This window comes from Eubalaena glacialis, chromosome 13 (assembly GCF_028564815.1).
Source record: "Eubalaena glacialis isolate mEubGla1 chromosome 13, mEubGla1.1.hap2.+ XY, whole genome shotgun sequence".
NCBI classification, from domain to species: domain Eukaryota; kingdom Metazoa; phylum Chordata; class Mammalia; order Artiodactyla; family Balaenidae; genus Eubalaena; species Eubalaena glacialis.
In genome coordinates, this window is record NC_083728.1 from 91558293 (window position 1) to 91577358 (window position 19066).

A 19066-nucleotide genomic window follows, 5' to 3' on the forward strand; every position below is an offset into this window, starting at 1 on the left:
GGTTCGCCTGTGGTGCACAGCACAGTCTGGTTGAATGGCTATTCAACAGTAAAACCGTTTTCTTTATTTGTGCATTTGTGGAGAGGATTTTCTCTGTTGGCGGGAGATTTTATTTTTATTTTTATTTTTTTTGTTAGTTAATTACTTCATTAATTAATGAGACTGCGCTGCGTAGCATGCAGGATCTTAGTTCCCCAACCAGGAGTCAAACACGTGCCCCCTGCAGTGGAAGCTAGGAGTCTTAACCACTGGACTGCCAGGGAAGTCCCTGGAGATTTTATTTTTAACTTTTCCTCTAGCAGCTTTTAAGAAACAGTTGGCCAAGAACACGGTTATATTATTTCACCCCCAAAATAGTGATAACTCATTACCCTTATGATTCCATTTTTGAAAAATGATGTTTTTACCTAACATAAACAATATCCTCTTTAAGAGGTAAGATCCCAGGTATGTGTTTTCTGTTTTTGGTTTGTGTGTACCTTCTGATTTTTGTACAGTTTTTAATGCGTTGGTTGTGTAATGTAAAAAGCTACAATTTCTATTTTCTTTTCCTTCCGTGGGTAATATTACTTTGTATCATGGCTGGGCATTTATTGTATCCTAGGATTTGAATGAAAGTTGTAGCGTTTCAGTTAAGCGAACATGATACACTCCTTCCCCTCTGCTGGTGGTGGGGAAACTCAGATGTAACCCGAAATGCCTGAGGGCAGGGAAAGGACCAGGGTCTCTGGAGGCCATCCCACAGCCCCCACTTGAGGCCACACCTTTCCTTGATCCCTAACAGGACTGAAGACAAATGGGCCATTGAGTCCCTGGTCCAGGCGGCCCACCCTCGCAGCACTGCAGTTCTTCACCGCCAGATGTGCTGGAGACACTTAAGACGCTCCCTATACATGTCAATCCCAATCGCCCAATTCAGCACACCAGCATCCCCACCCCACCGCAGTTTTCCCAGTGTATACATGACATGACATGTATACACTGATGTGTATAAAATTGATGACTAACAAGAACCTGCAGTATAAAAACAAACAAAACAACTAATACTAAACTTTCATTGGGTTATTTGTATGGAAATATGTTAATAAATGTTTCAGACATTACATGAAATTTCTAAAAATCTTATATGTTCTGGTATAATGTTGTAAGTAAGAATTCTAGTTATTACTTTAAAATGAATATCTCAGAAATAAAAAAAAAAAGATTAACTATGAGTTGAACCTGGATGATGGATACAGAAGAGTTCATTATACTGCTATTTTTGTTTATATTTTATTTTTATTGTTTTCTATAGTAAAATGTTTTTAAAAATTAAAAAAAAAAAGACGCTCCCTAACTTGACGGCGCGGAGACTTCTGGGAAATAGAGTCCTGGTGCTTGTCCCGCTCTCCGGGCGGGCTTTGGCAGGCAGATTTCCGGCGTCCCCCTGCGCAGGCGCGCCTCACGGTTTGTGCGTGTTGGCGCACGCGCACCACCGTTGCCGCGCCGCCCTCGCTTCCAGTGTGTGCCGAGGTCCCCGCTGGTCGTCGTTCTCAGGTCCTGGCGGCTGGCGGGTGAGGATTGCGGGGCGTGCGGGGTGGTCGCCGTCCGGCCGGGCCGGCAGCCAGCGGGCGCGGGCTGTGCGGGCGAGGGTTCGCGTGGGCCGGGCGGAGGCTGGAACGGGGACCCCCGAGCGCGAGCCCCGGAGCCCGCGGGCTGGGCGGAAGGGGCCGGGCGGGCGGCGGCGGCGCAGTGCCCGACCGTTTGCAGCGCGCGGCAGAGCGAGGTCCCGGAGGGACGTGGGCCTGAAGGGAGCTCGTGCCGTAGGCTCAGAGCCGGCTCCTCGGGCCCAGTGGCCTCGGGAGGCGGAGAGGAGGGACCCCGGGAGAGGAGCGCGCCGGAGGAGCAGCCCCCGGCCCGGAGCCTCGGGAGCCCGGTGCCGGTCCGCGAGTCCCGACTGGGTAGGTGGTGCGTCTTCGGGCCTGCAGGCGGTTGTAGACCCTGCGGCCCTTGGAGAGCGGGGCTCGGGTGAGCCCGCCCCGGGCCCCGCGGGAGAGCGACCGGGAGGGTTTGACCGCTTCCCGGAGGAGGAGGGGTCGGGCTGGAGGGCAGGGCCGGCTGCTCCGGATGGGGCTCCCCTGGGACTTGTGAGCTCCGGGTGTGCTGGGGGAGCAGGGGCCACAGGCTCGGCCGGGAGGTGCCGCGTCCACCCCTCCCTGCAACCCCGATCCTCCTCGTCCTCCTGCTGTCGCCGTGTCGGGCTCTCGCACGTGTCTCTCGAGGCCCATCAGCACGTTGTTGTCTAAGCGAAGCGTCCGCTGTCCCCCTGGGTTGTGCCCCGTGGACTCGCACGGTGTAGTTAGTGCGGGATGAGTCTGCAAGGCTTCTGTCCCGCTGCCTCGGTTGAGGAAGGAAGAGATTGGGCCTGAGAAGGGAGGTGACTTGTCCCAGATCCTCACCGGGTGTGCACGTGGGGTCGCTAACAGGACTCAGAACTCCTAGGGCAGGTGTTCTGTCCACTTAAAGTCAGTTTTAAGAAAAGATGTTTTTGAGTGTCGCACTTAAGTTTGTCCAAATAATTGAAAGAGTGAAACGCACCTGAGTGTATCCCTTTATCCTGGGTATCCTGTGGATTTTCTGCTCTGAAGTTGTTAGCAGAGTTGGTGAGAAGAGATAAACTCTAAGCGTTTTTTAATCTCATATTTAACGACAGAGGTTTATTTTAATAGGATTCGGTGTACACTGACTACTGAAAACAAAGTATCCCCTCAGTTACCACAGTCACGTGGGAGTTACAGACCTGAGGGTGGTTGCTCCCTCATCATTCTAACAGGCCCTCCTTAAGGTGAAAGGGCGGGTCTCCCACAGGTGTCTCTTGTGGAGCGCGGGGCGGGTGCTCGTGCACCCCGAGCCGCTTCAGTCGTAGCTTCACTGCCTGCGTTTTTGTCCTTCTCCAGGTCCGCCTCCACTGTCACAGTCCTGCACGTTGTTCCAAGAGCAGCGGAAAATGAATCGGTGCGGTGAGTTTTGCTGTTTACATATTGACTTGCTGCTCTTGTTTTGTAGTAACAGCTTGGGAGGTGAATAGTTCAAAATTTCAAATGGGAAAGTAGGACTAGGTAAAAGATGTGGTTAGACAAAGCGTAGAGGAGCAGGTCAGTACCAAGTGTTTCTGGCAAGTTCTACGCGTAGATCCCACGATCCTCTTATAGCCACAGTACAAGCCTCGGGTTCTTGACATTTGTGGCAAAATGCCATCCCTTGCTTGACTTACATTGTCCTGCCGAAGCACTTTTGTTCTCGGGCGTGAAAAGTTTCTTTGAGGATCCTGCTGTAGGCCGCTAGCCTTCCTGAGTGACAGCCCCTAACGTGTTGACATTGGTGCCTTCCTTGTGCTTCCTGTAAGCCGAGAGCATGCTGTCCAGGGAGCACTCAGTGCATATAACTTTTCTGTTCAGTACAGCACTGTTGTCCCGTAGGTACATTGTTTTCAGTGCTCACTCCAGGGATGCAGCGAGGATCATCTGGAGGAACTGCCTTGTCACCCTTCAAGTAAATTTCCCTCTTTGTCTCTTAGAATTTAACGGGGTCGCGTTACACACCACGTAGTGATGTCTCTGGCAAAGATTCCTTATTTCCCATCTGAATTTTATCGTGCAGCCTGCGGTCTTGGTTCTGCCCCTCCCCGGAACCTGATCCGGTTGAGGTGGCCTGTCATCCAGCATACAAACCAGTGGACATTTGCCAGTCCTCACTTCAGACCACTGTCGCCTTCCCATCTGCAGAGTCTCCTATGTTGGTTTCTGTGACAGATCTCTCCTTGCTCTCTTCCTGACTGATTCTTTCTTCCGCCCTCTTTGTGTGTTGTCTTTTTACTCTTGGTTCATGACTCTTAAACCTGTCTGATCTCACCCTCTGGTGTTTTTCACCTCCAGCTCTGTCAGTTCTCCCACCTGGACCAGATAGATGCCTCTGTCCAGCCACTTGCCAGCATGTCTATGGAGTTTGTCCAAAGGGCACCTCAAATGACTAGATCCAGTAGATCCAAAAATGCTTACTTACATCTCCCCCGCCCCTTGCCCTCTCCTTTTGTCCCTGCCAGCTCATCGTTGCATCATCCAGCCTGTCACCCTACCCAGAAAAATGGGTTCATTGTAGAGTCCTTCTCCATCCTCTGTTAGCACGTTGTAGTATTAGGCTTGTTCACGTCGTATTCTAAACGGTTTTTATTTGTTCCTCTTCATCCCATACTTGCTACCATTAAAATAGCTTATTTTTTCATTTCTGTAGTTACAGAACCTTTTTTTCTGTGCTGCTGCTTCTTTCCTCCACCAGCTCAAGTGTATTTTCCACGCTGAGTATTTCTCCTAAAATACGAATCACAGCAGTTTGTCTCCATGTGGGAAGCACTTTAGAGGTTCCCTGGGTGACTGGACAAACGAGGTTGCCGTTCTGTGGAGCCATTAACCCTCGAGCCCAGCACTGGGGGGAGGTCGTCACTCGCTGCTGATGCGTTTGGATGGGTTTGTGGGGTGAGATCCTGCTCGGAGAGGCTTAGGAGAGAGGAGTGGGAGAGCGGGGTTTGTTCTGTTCCTAGCTTTTTCAAGACGTTTTGCTGTGACGGGGAAAAGAGAAATTGGACAGTAGCTGGAGTAGGAGCTGAGGTCCGGGGGCGGGTGTTGTATTGTGTTGTGTTGTGTTGTGCTGTGTCGTAACGGAAGAAACAACAGCGGGAATGATCCAGTAGACGCGTGTGGGAGCGGGGAGAGCTGCGGCCCGGGGTCCTGGCGTGGGGAGGGGGTGGCAGAGCTGGGGTGCAGGTGGAGAAGCCCTCCGATGGCTTCTCTGTTCTCAGGGAGGCAGCTCCTCAGCTGAGGGTGAGGGTGAGGTTGGGGGCTGGAGGAGAGGGCAGCGCTCTGGGGCCCAGCTCCATCCTGACCATCAGCACACACCGTTCCGCCAGCCGGGAAGACTGTACTTGCCTTCTCTGCCTGAAAAGCCATTTCCTTTCTTAAACGTGGGAGTAGTTACTCTTTGGGGAGCCTGTGTGATTCCACGGGTATTTCTCAGCTCAAAGCGCATTGAGTACCAGTTCTGGCCTCGGACATTTTCTGCTCTGCTGATGGAAGGATCCCCAGAGGAAGTGTCCTGCTTGCCTGGCTCTTGGCTTTGGTGATCCTTCACACCATCTAGTGTTGCGTCTCTTTTCTTAGACGTAAACATCCATTGTCTTCAGGTTCTGCATGTGATCTTAAGAAGCAATTCTCTGCTTCCGGGAGCTTCTGTCCTCCTCAGGAAAGGCACTTCACAGACGTAATTACAGGAGAGGACGGGAATCCTGCCCGTCGATACGTAGGGAACTCCAGAGTGCTGACAAAGCAGAGCCTGCTTTTCTCTCTTTCTTTCTTTCTTTTAATTTTTATTTATTTACGTATTAATTTATTCGTTTTTGGCTGCGTTGGGTCTCTGTTGCCGTGCGCGAGCTTTTTCTCTAGTCGCGGCGAGCGGGGCTACTCTTTGTTGCGGTGCGCGGGCTTCTCATTGCGGTGGCTTCTCTTATTGCGGAGCACGGCTTCTAGGCATGCGGGCTTCAGTAGTTGTGGCTCGCGGGCTCTAGAGCGCGGGCTCAGTAGTTGTGGCTCACAGGCTTAATTGTTCCGCAGCATGTGGGATCTTCCCGGACCGGGGTTCGAACCCGTGTGCCCACCATTGGCAGGCGGATTCTTAACCACTGCGCCACCAGGAAAGTCCGAGAGCCTGGTTTTAAATGCATCGTCAGAGCACGTGGTTCAGTGACTCGGGGAAGGGTGACGGCCCTCAAGTGACCAGGACTTGGGTAGCTGCAGAGGTTGGCGAGGCTCTCAGAGCAGCGTGAGGTGGGCTGGATGAGGCTCCTGAGGTGCTGGTAAGGACCTCCTTCCTTAGGATGTGGGCCTCCTGTCAGGAACAGCGGGACGTGAATGTAGGCGGACCCTGAGGTTGACTGAAGAGCCTCCCCTGTGTGCTGGTTTTGCTTTCATCCTGTGGAGAAAGTGAAACCTTGTAATTGGGACAGTGAGTCATCTGATCAAAAGATGTCCTGTGTAGAGACTGTGGACGGCATGAAACGCGGGGTGGGGTGCGGTGGGTCAAGTCAGGGGGACTCTGGGCTCCAGCGCGATGCCCGACAGGAAGGGGCGAGGCCGCGGCGTGTTCCCGCTGGTCCTAGGGCCCTGTAAACGGTACGGACTGTTCCCTTGGGGTTTTTCCTTAATCGCGAATGTGGTTGAGAGCGTTTTCACGTGCTTAGAAGCTGTTTCTTCTTTTTAACTGATAGACAGTTTTAGAGCGGTTTTAGGGTTACGGGAGAATCGAGCAGACAGCAGTTTCCTATACCCGTCCCTCTGGGTTCCCTCCCTTGATAACATCTCGCGCTTGTGTGGCGCGTCATCTCAGTGATGGATCAGCACTGACACCTAATTCTCCCCTGGAGTCTGTAGTTTATATTAAGGCTCACTCTCTGTGTCCTACTGTTCAGGTTTGGACACGTGTGATGACCTGCAGCCACCACTGCAGTGCCACCCAGAACCATTTCAGTGCCCGAAACATCCCTGGGGGCCACCTGTTCATCCCCCCCAACGCCCCCAAGCCCCCGACAGCTGCTGATCTTGTTACTGTCTGTGTATTTTTGCCCTTTCCAGAATGTCACGTAGTTGGAATCCTTCAGTCTGTGGTCTTTTCAGACCGGTGTATTTCTGTTTTTATATGAAGGGCCTGTTCATGTCCACTGCCCGTCTTCCTGCCCCAATACTGTCTTGTTTGTTTTTTGTTTCGTTCTGTTCTGTTTTGTTTTCCTTATCTTATTGACTTACAGAGTCATCTTAAATGTTTCAAAATTTTTCCAGTTGGGGTCATGTTAGTAAACATTGTTTTCCAAGTTTTATTGTCTTTTTCCTGTATTTTCCAGCATTAGTATGTAATTCATTACTTTTCTTTATTTCGAGAGGTTGAATACTATGCATTTGAAAAGTTTTTCAAAATCAGCACGTTTGTGTGGTTAAGATTCCTAGTTGAACAGCACCCTCCGTGGTCAGTACTGGAGTGCAGCTTCTTCGCGGGGGGAGACGGGGGAGGCGGGAGGAATGCGTCGGTCTCGTGGTTCCCTTTCTGTTGGTTCTTAGTTCCCCTTTCTGGTTGTGGGCACTGCATCAGCCACTCTCCTGGGACAGGCCAGGCAGGTGGGGTCCTCACTTGCTGTCTCTGGAGGCTGTGTGTGTCTGAGAACACCTTTCTTTTTCCCTGACGAGCGAGAGGACTCTTTTGGTTGGGGAGTGGCGTCCTAGGACTGCGGCCCTTGGGCCCCCACTGTTCTGTGTCATTTGGGCCCCAGCCATGCGTGGGAGATCTCTGACACACGGACGCCGCTGTTAAAGTCCTCTTGGGTTTTTGTCGTTTACAATCCTCTGAGGAATACTCCTTTTCTCTAATGGAATTCCAGTGCTTAAGCTTTCTAGCCACTCGTGAAAGGAATCTCAGAAAGCAAAGGAGACCTGTCCTCTCTGCCCCCAAGCAGGGGAGTGAGCCGACACTGTTAGCCTCACGCTGAGAACATGGCTTGTGGGAAATGTGTAACCAGTGCTGCGTTCTGTGATTACAAGGCTGTCTGTGGAATCTTACTGTACCAAGTGGTCTTTTTTTTTTTTTTTTAATTTTATTTATTTATTTATTTATTTATTTATGGCTGTGTTGGGTCTTCGTTTCTGTGCGAGGGCTTTCTCTAGTCGCGGCAAGTGGGGGCCACTCTTCATCGCTGTGCGCGGGCCTCTCACCGTCACGGCCTCTCTTGTTGCGGATCACAGGCTCCAGACGCGCAGGCTCAGTAATTGTGGCTCACGGGCCTAGTTGCTCCGCGGCATGTGGCATCTTCCCAGAGCAGGGCTCGAACCCATGTCCCCTGCATTGGCAGGCAGACTCTCAACCACTGCGCCACCAGGGAAGCCCCCAAGTGGTCTTTTAAGACACATACGTCGTGGGTTGTTCCCTTGTGTTTTGAAACGAACTTAAAACCCCTAAATATTTGCAGTCCTGATTGCTTTCTTAATTTATTATCCAGGTTTTCTGAAATCCGTTTTCTTAAAGTTTAAAATGCAAGAAGAGTGCAATTTTCTAATCTTCCCTTTTCATAAAAGTGAATGTGGGCAAGCCACTTAACCCATCACCAAATAGAAAATCATTTGGAACATTCACAATAATGCTGTTTCCAAGCAACAACAGTGCATGTATTTTTCTGCCCGCTACAAGTGAAAACTACGTTTTCTTATTGTGCTGTTTTTTTCTCATCAGGCAAAAAGTACAAGCAATTAACCACCCCCCCCCCTTACAAATCACACATTTTGTGAACTTACAAATGCAAAACCGGAAAGTAGAATAAGGTGTGCGTGATTCTATTTATGCATTATAATTAGACTAGTTCATGGTCTGATCCCTCACTCTCTTGCATTTGGTAATAACTTCCAGTGTGTGAACGTGTGGGCCCCCAGTCTTCATCCGGGCAGCCACAGGTGTGACCGGTGACGCCTGAATGGAATTTGGGCAGAGCTTCTGGAAGACTTGCTGTCGCTTTCTGAGACAGGCTTCTCGAGGCTGAGCCGAGGCAGTTCTGCACAGACACTCGTCTGCCTTGGGCGGCAGCCACCTCTTCCCCCATCCCGTGTGTCCCGTCAGCAGCTGGGCACCTTCAGCTTTCCCAGGCCAGCAAAGCCTGGGTCCCGGACATCTGTGCATCTGGAGCTGGGGGTCAGGTGACCTGGCATCTCAGGGGACCTTGCTAACAGGACCCATCCTGCCTCTTCGATTGTTCCACGTAAAGAACTTTGATTTTCAGTCAAGGTCAGGAGTTTGTTGCCATCTGAAAGGGCCTCTGAGCTTGGCGTGGTCTTTTCCTTCACCTCCTCCACACCATTCCTTAGTTACCCTGCGGCACGTGGGATCTCAGTCCCCTGACCAGGGATTGAACCCAGGTCCCCTGCATTGTAAGGTGGATTCTTTACCACTGGACCACCAGGGAAGTGCCTACCCTTATGTTTTAACAGTTTTGGAGGTCTTCACAGAGATCCTGGATGGATTCACCTAACAGCACTAGGTAAACTTCGTGTCAAGAGTAGTGCACCTCATTCCTCAAAAATTTTAATGTAGAACTATTATAAGATCCAGAAATTCCACTTGTGTGTATTTTTTCGGAAGAAAACAAAAACACTAGTTCAAAAAGACACATGCACCCCTATGTTCACTGAGCATTGTTTATAATAGCCAGTGTATAGAAGCAACCTAAGTGTCCATCCATAGTTGAATGGATAAAGAAGATGCGTCATATATATATATGTATATATATATATAGCTATACACACACACACAATGGACTATTAGCCATAAAAAAAAAAAAAAAGAATGAGGGGCTTCCCTGGGGGTGCAATGGTTAAGAATCCGCCTGCCAATGCAGGGGAAATGGGTTCAAGCCCTGTTCCCAGAAGATCCCACATTCCACGGAGCAACTAAGCCCGTGTGCCACAACTATTGAGCCATGCTCTAGAGCCTGCGAGCCACAACTACTGAGCCCGCGTACCACAGCTACTGAAGCCTGCTCACCTGGTGCCCATGCTCTGCAACAAGAGAAGCCACCGCAATGAGAAGCCCACGCACTGCAAGGAAGACAAGCCCCCGCTCACCGCAACTAGAAAAGAGGCCTCATGCAGCAACAGAGACCCAACGCAGCCAAAAGTAAAATAAATAAATTTTTTAAAATTAAAAAAAAAAAATGAAATCTTGCCATTTGTGGCAACATGGATGGAGCTAGAGGGTATTATGCTACGTGCAATAAGTCAGACAGAGAAAGACAAATACCGTATGATCTCATTTGTATGTGGAATCTAAAAAACAAAACAAATGAACTAATGTCACTAAACAGAAACAGACTCATAGATACAGAGAACAAACAGGTGGTTGCCAGAAGAGGGTAGGTGGATGAGTGAAATAGGTGAGGGAGATGAAGAGGAACAGATAACCAGTTACAAAATAAATGAGTCATGGGAATGAAATATACAGCACGGGGAATACAGTCAATAACATTATAACTTTGTACGCTGACGGATGGTAACTAGAAGGTAACTAGACCATGATCATTTTCTAACGTATAGAAATATTGATATTATGCACCTGGACCTAACATAGTGTTGTAGGTCAGTTACACTTGAATTAAAATTTTTAATTAGAACGAAAAGAATAGTGTGCCTCATTACCTATAGACACTTAGTCATACAGCAGTTCTCTAGAACATATGCATCCTGTGTAACTGTAACTTTATACCCATGGAACAACTCCCCATTGTCTCCTCCCGCGCCCCTGACAATTTATGTTTGACTCTTTTAGATACCTCGTATAAGTGGAAACACAGTTTTGCCCTTGTGTGACTGACCCATTTCACTTATCATAATGTCTTCTAGTTCTGTCCCCGTTGTCACAACTGGTAGGATTTCCTACTAATAAGTCTGAATATATCCTATGTATATACCACATTTTCTTTGCCCATTTCTCTGTTGATGAAAATTTGCATTGCTTTCCTATCTTGGCTCTTGTGAATAATGCTGTAATGAATGTAGAGGTGCATATATCTCTTCTAGATATTGATTTCCTTTTCTTTGACTATACAGGCTATATTATATTATATTACATTATATTATATCATATTACATTCCATTCTATTATAATTATTGTGCTTCCCGAATCTTGTGTGTTTTACAGATTGAAGGTTTGCGGCAGCTCTTTGTGGAGCAAGTCTGTTGGCACCGTATTTCCAACAGCAGTTGCTCACTTCTTGTCTTTGTGTCATATTTTAGTAATTCTCACACTATTTCAAACCCTCCATCAGCAAAAAGATTACTACTCGCCGAAGGCTCACATGATGGTTAGCATTTTTTAGCAATAAAGTATTTTTAATTTTTTTTTTTGTTTTGGCTGTGCTGCACAGTGCGTGGGATCTCAGTTCCCCGACCGGGGATCAAACCTGTGCCCCCTGTATTGGAAGGCAGATTCTTAACCACTGGACCACCAGGGAAGTCGCTAAAGTATTTTTTTTTAAAACATCTTTATTGGAGTATAATTGCTTTACAGTGTTGTGTTAGTTTCTGCTGTATAACAAAGTGAATCAGCTGTATGTATACATATATCCCCGTATCCCCTCCATCTTACGTCTCCCTCCCACCCTCCCTATCCCACCCCTCTGGGTGGACAGAAAGCACTGAGCTGATCTCCCTGTGCTATGTGGCTGCTTCCCACTAGCTATCTATTTTACATTTGGTAGTGTATATATGTCCATGCCACTCTCTCGGTTCGTCCCAGCTTCCCCTTCCCCCTCCCCGTGTCCTCAAGTGCATTCTCTACGTCTGCGTCTTTATTCCTGCCCTGCCACTAGGTTCATCAGAACCACTTTTTTTTTTCTTTAGATTCCATAAATATGTGTTAGCATACGGTATTTGTTTTTCTCTTTCTGAGTTACTTCACTCTGTTTCACAGACTCTAGGTCCATCCAACCTCACTACAAATAGTTCAGTTTCGTTTCTTTTTATGGCTGAGTCATATTCCATTGTATATATGTGCCACATCTTCTTTATCCATTCATCTCTCAATGGACACTTAAGTTGCTTCCACGTCCTGGCTGTTACAAACAGTGCTGCAGTGAACATTGTGGTACGTGTCTCTCTTTGAGTTATGGTTTTCTCAGCATATGTGCCCAGTAGTGGGATTGGAGGATCATATTGGTAGTTCTATTTTTAGTTGTTTTTTTTAATAAATTTATTTATTTTTATTTATTCATTATTTTTGGCTGTGTTGGGTCTTCGTTGCTGTGCGCGGGCTTTCTCTAGTTGCAGCGAGCTGGCGCTACACTGGTGTGGTGCGCGGGCTTCTCATTGCGGTGGTTTTTCTTGTTGCGGAGCGCGGGCTCTAGGCATGCGGGCTTCAGTAGTTGTGGCACGCGGGCTCAGTGGGTGTGGCTCGCGGGCTCTAGAGCGCAGGCTCAGTAGTTGTGGCACACGGGCTTAGTTGCCCTGCGGCATGTGGGATCTTCCCGGACCACGGCTCGAACCCGTGTCCCATGCGTTGGGAGGAGGATTCTTAACCACTGCGCCACCAGGGAAGCCCTATTTTTAGTTTTTTAAGGAACCTCCATACTGTTCTCCATAGTGGCTGTATCAGTGTGCATTCCCACCAACAGTGCAGGAGGAGGGTTCCCTTTTCTTCACACCCTCTCCAGCATTTATTGTTGTAGATATTTTGATGATGGCCATTCTGAGTGGTGTGAGGTGATACCTCATTGTAGTTTTGATTTGCATTTCTCTAATGATTAGTGTTGTGGAGCATCCTTTCACGTGTTTGTTGGCAATCTTATATCTTCTTTGGAGAAATGTCTATTTAGGTCTTGTGTCCACTTTTGAAATTGAGTTGTTTTTTTGATATTGAGCTGCGTGAGCCGCTTGTATATTTTGGAGACGAATCCTTTGTCAGTTGCTTCGTTTACAAACATTTTCTCCCACCCTGAGGGTTGCTTTTTGTCTTGTTTATGGTTTCCTTTGCTGTGCAAAAGCTTTTAAGTTTCCTTAGGTCCCATTTGTTTATTTTTGTTTTTATTTCCATTTTTCTAAGAGGTGGGTCAAAAAGGATCTTGCTGTGATTTATGTCATAGAGTGTTCTGCCTATGTTTTCCTCTAAGAGTTTTATAGTGTCTGGCCTTACATTTAGGTCTTTAATCCATTTTGAGTTTATTTTTGTGTTATGGTGTTAGGTAGTGTTCTCATTTCATTCTTTGACAGATAGCTGTCCAGTTTTCCCAGCCCCACCTATTGAAGAGGCTGTCTTTTCTCAATTGTATATTCTTGCCTCCTTCATCAAAGATAAGATATGTGCGTGGGTTTATCTCTGGGCTTCCTATCCTGTTCCATTGATGTATTTTCTTTTCCCTAAAGTATATTTCAATAAAGGTGTGTACGTTGTTTTTTTAGACACAAGGCTATCGCACACTTAACAGACTACAGTATAGTGTAAACGTAAGTTTTTCATGCACGGGTACACCAAAAAATTCATGTGACTCGCGTTATGGCGGTATTCGCTTCATTGCAGTGTTCTGGAACTGAAGCTGCAGTGTCTCTGAGCTGGGCCTGTATACCCAGAAGTGGGATTGCTGGATCATATGGAATTCTTATTTAAAAGATTTTGAGAAAACTCCATACTGTTTTCCACAGTGCCCGCACGATGTTACATTCCTGCCTACAATATGCAAGGGTTACGATTTCTCTACAACCTTGACAACTCTATGTTTAAAAAGAAATAAAAAATTGTAGCCATTCTAACAGATGTGAGGTAATATCTCATTATGATTTTGATTTGCATTTCCCGGATGATTAGTGACGTTGAGCACCTTTTCATGTACCTGGTGCTGTGTTAAGTATTCCTAACACACATACACACACACAAAGGGATAGAAGGAGTCTTTTGGAAGTGATGAGTATATTACCGTGATGGTGGTGATGGTATCACAGGTGTGTGCATATGTCCAAACTCATCAAGTTATACAAATTAAACCTGGGCTGGATTTTGTATATCAGTTATACGTAAATAAAGCTGTAAAAGCCCAGCAGCAAGTGGTGTGTTTCATGAGCCGGTGAAGCCCAGGTACATCTTTTCTCCTCTCCCAGGGGTGAACCCACCCAAGCAGCCATTGAACTTGGCTCACTTTCCGTTTCTTTAGTTTCCCCTTCTATTACTTTTGTGTTTCTGCTTTGTTTTCAGATTACAGCTAAGTGCTTCCCCATTTGTAGCAGCAGTGATTCTGAGTTTGGCTCTGTCGTTTGAAGACTTTTGATGGTCTCTCCAAAGCGATTAAGTTTCTACAGAACGAATCTCAGTTAGGTGAGAGGTGACAGAGGATCTGGTTTGTTAGTCTTTTCTTAGTCTTTTCTGTTTGTCTATTTGTCTACTTTGACAAGCTCAAATCAGTTAAGAATCTCTTGCCCAATGGGAGGAGAACGGCTCTTTAATATCTAGACTGGTGAGTGTTTATTCCTGATCCATGTCTAAGACTTTAGAACTGAAGGTAAAAGTTCCATTTCTCTGTATGTCTGTGTGTCTGTAATTCAGAAAGGTCTTTACCTCTGACAGTGTGAGTATGTAATGTTTTCCTACTTCTGGATCTATTAAAGTAGATTGTAGAGTCTCTTAAATTAAAGGATTTCTGTCCTGATTGGCTTACAAAGATACAAATGTGGTTATAAAAATTATGTATCCCTAAAATTCTCAGAGAGAAAGGAATTTGAACTTCTGATACTTTAAATGTGCTAGAAATGTATTCTTATGGAAATCAAGTCAGGGAATTCCCTGGCGGTGCAGTGGTTAGGACTCGGTGCTTTCACTGCCAGGGTCCGGGTTCAGTCCCTGGTCAGGGAACTAAGATCTGGCAAGCCTCTCGGTGCAGCCAAAAAAACAAACAAAAAAATCAACTCAGAAATTTAAAGACTTCAAGTTTACGTAATTTAGGTAAATCTTTGGCAAATGAAGCTAGTTTAATATTTTTGGTTTAACAAAAAGTTATTCCTATCGTTTTTTTTTTTTAAAATTTTGGAGGCTCTGCTATTAGTGGGTCTCCTTGGAGTTTTTATTTATTTATTTATTTATTTATGGCTGTGTTGAGTCTTCGTTTCTGTGCGAGGGCTTTCTCTAGTTGCGGCGAGCGGGGGCCAGTCTTCATTGCGGTGCGCGGGCCTCTCACTATCGCGGCCTCTCTTGTTGCGGAGCACAGGCTCCAGACGCCCAGGCTCAGCAGTTGTGGCTCACGGGCCTAGTTGCTCCGCGGCATGTGGGATCTTCCCAGACCAGGACTCGAACCCGTGTCCCCTGCATTAGCAGGCAGATTCTCAACCACTGCGCCACCAGGGAAGCCCAAGTTATTCCTATCTTATTTATCAGTATTAGGCATACATTGAAAACAATTCTACTTGGGTGTGTTCTTCCTAAATTTATATAGGTGTACCCATCAAATAAGCTAACATTACTTCTACTTAATATTTAAGGTTATGAAAAACGTAAATTTGTGTTTAACCACCTTTAATTATTATTCTGACAAACTTTATTTCAACAGTAACTATGTTTTGTACTGTGTTAGCTTGTCGATACATTCCAAGATCTTTAGTTTACGTAAACCCTTGAACTGATATTAAATTGTGTTACTTACTGGATAATCTTTGGATACCGAGGTCATTTCTAAGCAAGACAGAAACCTGAAACATTGATCACTAAGCATAATCTCAAGTTCTATGCTCTTGCTGCATATTTTTATTGGTTACCTAGAGGCTCTATCTGTGGGTGTGTTAATGAATGTGTTTGTCTCTGGCACCTGGAGAAGTTGTGTAAGGGATGTTTGTGGCTTCGTAAAGTTGTGTTACGTGTGTTCATGAGCTCTGCTAGCCTAAAATGCTGGTGTGTGATGGGCAGTTGTCAGCTATTCACTCCTAGTTTTGTTTGTGCAATGGAAGTAACTTTGGTTCAAAGTTATTATGAATAGAATATGAAAGAGACTTGAGCAATAGTAATGTGATCGGCTGGAACAGAACTCAGATGCAGCTGCTCATCGCTCAGAAGTCAATGTTCCAGAGACAAGGGTTGGTGGAAGAAGAAAGATGCTTTATTCAGGAAGCTGGCAACCTGGGAAGATGGTGGACTAGTGTCCCCCAAAGCATCTCCCAGTTGCCAATTAGAGAGAAAAGGGGTTTATAGGGAAAAGACGGGAAGTCTCTGGGCTGTGCAGGTGGGGGCTACATGCAGAGTAGCACAGTCAGCTCTGACCATCATCTTGACATCGGTCGTGCAGTGGTGTGGTCAGTGTGTCATGTTGATTGTTTCAGGCACAGTTAATCTTCAAGTCCAGTGTTGGTTTGTTCCCATTTCCTTGAGGCCAGTTCCTGGAATTGTGTAAGCCATTGGTTCAGGTCTGCTCAAGACGGAGCAGCTTATGTCATAGCTCCAGTCTGGTCATCATACAGTTAGCTTTCTCCTCTTGTAGCGGTTTTAGTATCTGCAAAACAAGTTAGGAATGTGTCTCTGACACTGTTACTTATGCCCTTGGGGAGGAACTAAAGATTCTGTGACTGCTGTTGTCCTAATCGTGAACTGCTTGAACCCATTCTTTTGTGACTCGGGAGGGCTGGGAGACTGCAGCTGTTTTACAAACAAGAGGCAGGGGACATGGAAGGGCCCTGCAGGGTCCTGCTTGGTTCCAGCAACCGAGAGGTACAACTTTGTATGCAAGATGATGAGATGTAGTTTTGTTTATTAACAGGAACAAAAATAGTTTGGTCCTAAAGTAAAATGACTGATTGTTCCAGCACCAGAAAGAGGATAGTGAAGGACACCACCTGAATGAATCTAGAAAGTTGTAGGAGATTGGTGGAAAGGGAATTGTATTTGTCTCAGCCAAAGGTGGCTCAGTTTTGATGTTTATTGCAGAGATTTTCAAAAAAGAGCTTATGGTTCTCTTAAGTATCAAATATTATATTGATGCAAAGCTGGAGTTTGGTTTTCTCCCTGTAAAAATGATATATTTTTTCGTGGCGTACTGGTCTCCTTAATAAGTGGTTGGAAAAGTTGTTCTCTAAATCTGCCGAAACAGCAGAGATTCTGTATCTCACTGGAAGAGCTTTCTGCACCTAGTTCTGAATTCATCCGGCCGCCTTATTTTCTTGAAAAGAAATGCACAGGGACTTCCCTGGTGGTGCAGCGGTTAAGAATCTGCCTGCCAGTGCAGGGCACACGGGTTTGAGCCCTGGTCCGGGAAGATCCCACATGCTTTTAGAAACTAGAGCACGGAGAGAGTGAGATCATATGAAATTTGAAACACTAAATATTGTCATAGTTTTAAGCAGTTTGAAGATTGCTGGAAGAAATGATTTGTCATTCATTCAAGTAATACACTTTTGATGAATACTTGCAAAAAGTAAACAATAAAAAATCCTCTAGAGCCCGCGAGCCACAACTACTGGAACCCACGTGCCTAGAGCCCATGCTCCGCAACAAGAGAAGCCACCGCATTGAGCAGCCGACGCCCCACAACGAAGAGCAGCCCCCGCTCACCGCAACTAGAGAAAGCCCACGTGCAACAGCGAAGACCCAACGCAGACAAAAATAAATAAATGTATTAAAAAAAAAAAAGAAAGAAAATAAATGTACAACAAAATTTCTGCGTTTCTGAGAAAGTTAAGCTTCCTTAAAACTGTGTTCCTTTTGGTCTGGTTTTTTCTCTTTAAAGTGTACTGTCAGGAATTCCCTGGCATTTTTGAGGTTAGGACTGTGCGCTTCCACTGCTAGAGGCCTGTTTTTGATCCCTGGTCAGGGAACTAAGATCCCGCAAGCTGCGTGGTGCCGCCGAAAAAACAGCAAAGACAAAATAATCATACTTTAGCCGTTAAACAAAGTCAAGGACCTTTAGTTTCTCCTCAAGGGCTATCGGGTAATATTCTGAGCCACGTCCTTAGAGCTGTTTTAGAGAGACTGAGACCCCCAGCAGGTGGAAGAGGTTAACTGCATGCTGCCCACAAGCACGTAGACCCCAGACCAGCTGGAACCAGAAGGTTGACAATGTTGACCTCACATTACCTCACCACCAACCAATCGGAAGAATGTCCACAAGCTGACCACACACCCCTCAACCTCCCCTCCCTCGCCCCACTCTTTTGTAATTCACTTTAAACATTTTTTAAACTTTATATTGGGAGTATGGTTGATTTACAATGTTGTGTTAGTTTCCGGTGTACAGCAAAGTGATTCAGTTATATGTATACGTATATCTATTCTTTTTCAGATTGTTTTCCATTTAGGTTATTACAGAATTTTGGGGTTTTTTTCGTCGCGCTGTGTGGCTTGCAGGATCTCAGTTCCCTGACCAGGGATTGAACCCGGGCCACAGCCGTGAAAGCCCAGAATCCTAACCTCTGGGCCACCAGGGAACTCCCTAGGTTAATACAGAATATTGAGTAGAGGTCCCTGTGCTATACGGGAGGTCCTTGTTGATTGCCTGTTTTATATATAGTTGTGTGTATCCGTTAGTCCCAACCTCCTGATCTGTCCCTCTCCCCCACCTTTCCCCTTTGGTAACCGTAAGTTCGTTTTCTATGTCTGTGAGTCTGTTTCTGTTTTGTAAAGAAGTTCATTTGTATCATTGTTTTAGATTCCACATAGAAGTGATACCATATGGTATTTGTCTTTCTCTGTCTGACTTCCTTCACTTAGTACGATAATCTCTAGGTCCATCCATGGTGCTGCAAATGGCATTATCTCATTCTTTTTTATGGCTGAGTAGTATTCCATTGCATATATGTACCACATCTTCCTTATCCATTCCTCTGTCGATGGACATTTAAGTTGCTTCCATGTCTTGGCTATTGTAAATAGTACTGCTGTACATATTGGGGTGCATGTGTCTTCTTGAATGATGGTTTTCTCTGGGTATATGCCCAGGAGTGGGATTGCTGGGTCATACGGTAGCTCTAGCTTTAGTGTTTTGAGGAATCTCCATCCACACTGTTCTCCATAGTGGCGGCACCAGTGTACATTCCCACCAACAGCCTCACCCCATCTTTAAACACCTTTCCCTGAAAGCCATTGGGGAGTTGGGGCCTTTTGAGCCCTAGATACCTGGACTCCTTGCTTGTTGCCCTGCCGTAAACGCTGCACTTTCCTTCACCGTGACCCGGTGTCAGTAGATTGGCTTTACTGCGTGCGGGCGAGTGGACCCAAGTTTGGTTCAGTAACAGCGTGTTTGGAGACAAGCAAAACTATCACCTCTCCTCCTGTCTTTTCGTCCTGTGGATGCAGTTTAATATAACAACGGCTGTAGCTCTAGTGCAGAAATATCAGTAGAGTGAAGCAGAAGTGCTTTGTCAATACAGTCCTTTTGGCATGAGAGTCACGTGGAGAAAATATTACAACGCAGATGCCTGGACACAGCCTCACAGTTTCTAATACCACAGCACTGAGCTAGGGCCTAATTTTAACTTTCTCAATTGACCTG

The 19066-nt window shown here is 46.3% G+C and overlaps 1 long non-coding RNA gene across 2 annotated transcripts in view; it reads left to right on the forward strand.

Annotated features, from left to right (window-relative positions):
* Positions 1-1481: 1481 nt before the first annotated feature.
* LOC133104403 (uncharacterized) overlaps positions 1482-19066 on the forward strand; it is a 32246-nt gene continuing 14661 nt past the window's right edge. Inside the window, exons 1-3 of one of the 2 annotated variants that reach the window (XR_009703561.1) lie at positions 1514-1536; positions 1807-1940; positions 2937-2999. This is a non-coding gene — a long non-coding RNA (uncharacterized LOC133104403). Of the gene's footprint in view, positions 1554-1806; positions 1941-2936; positions 3000-19066 lie in introns of both variants that reach the window. The other variant, XR_009703560.1, reaches the window with a different exon arrangement.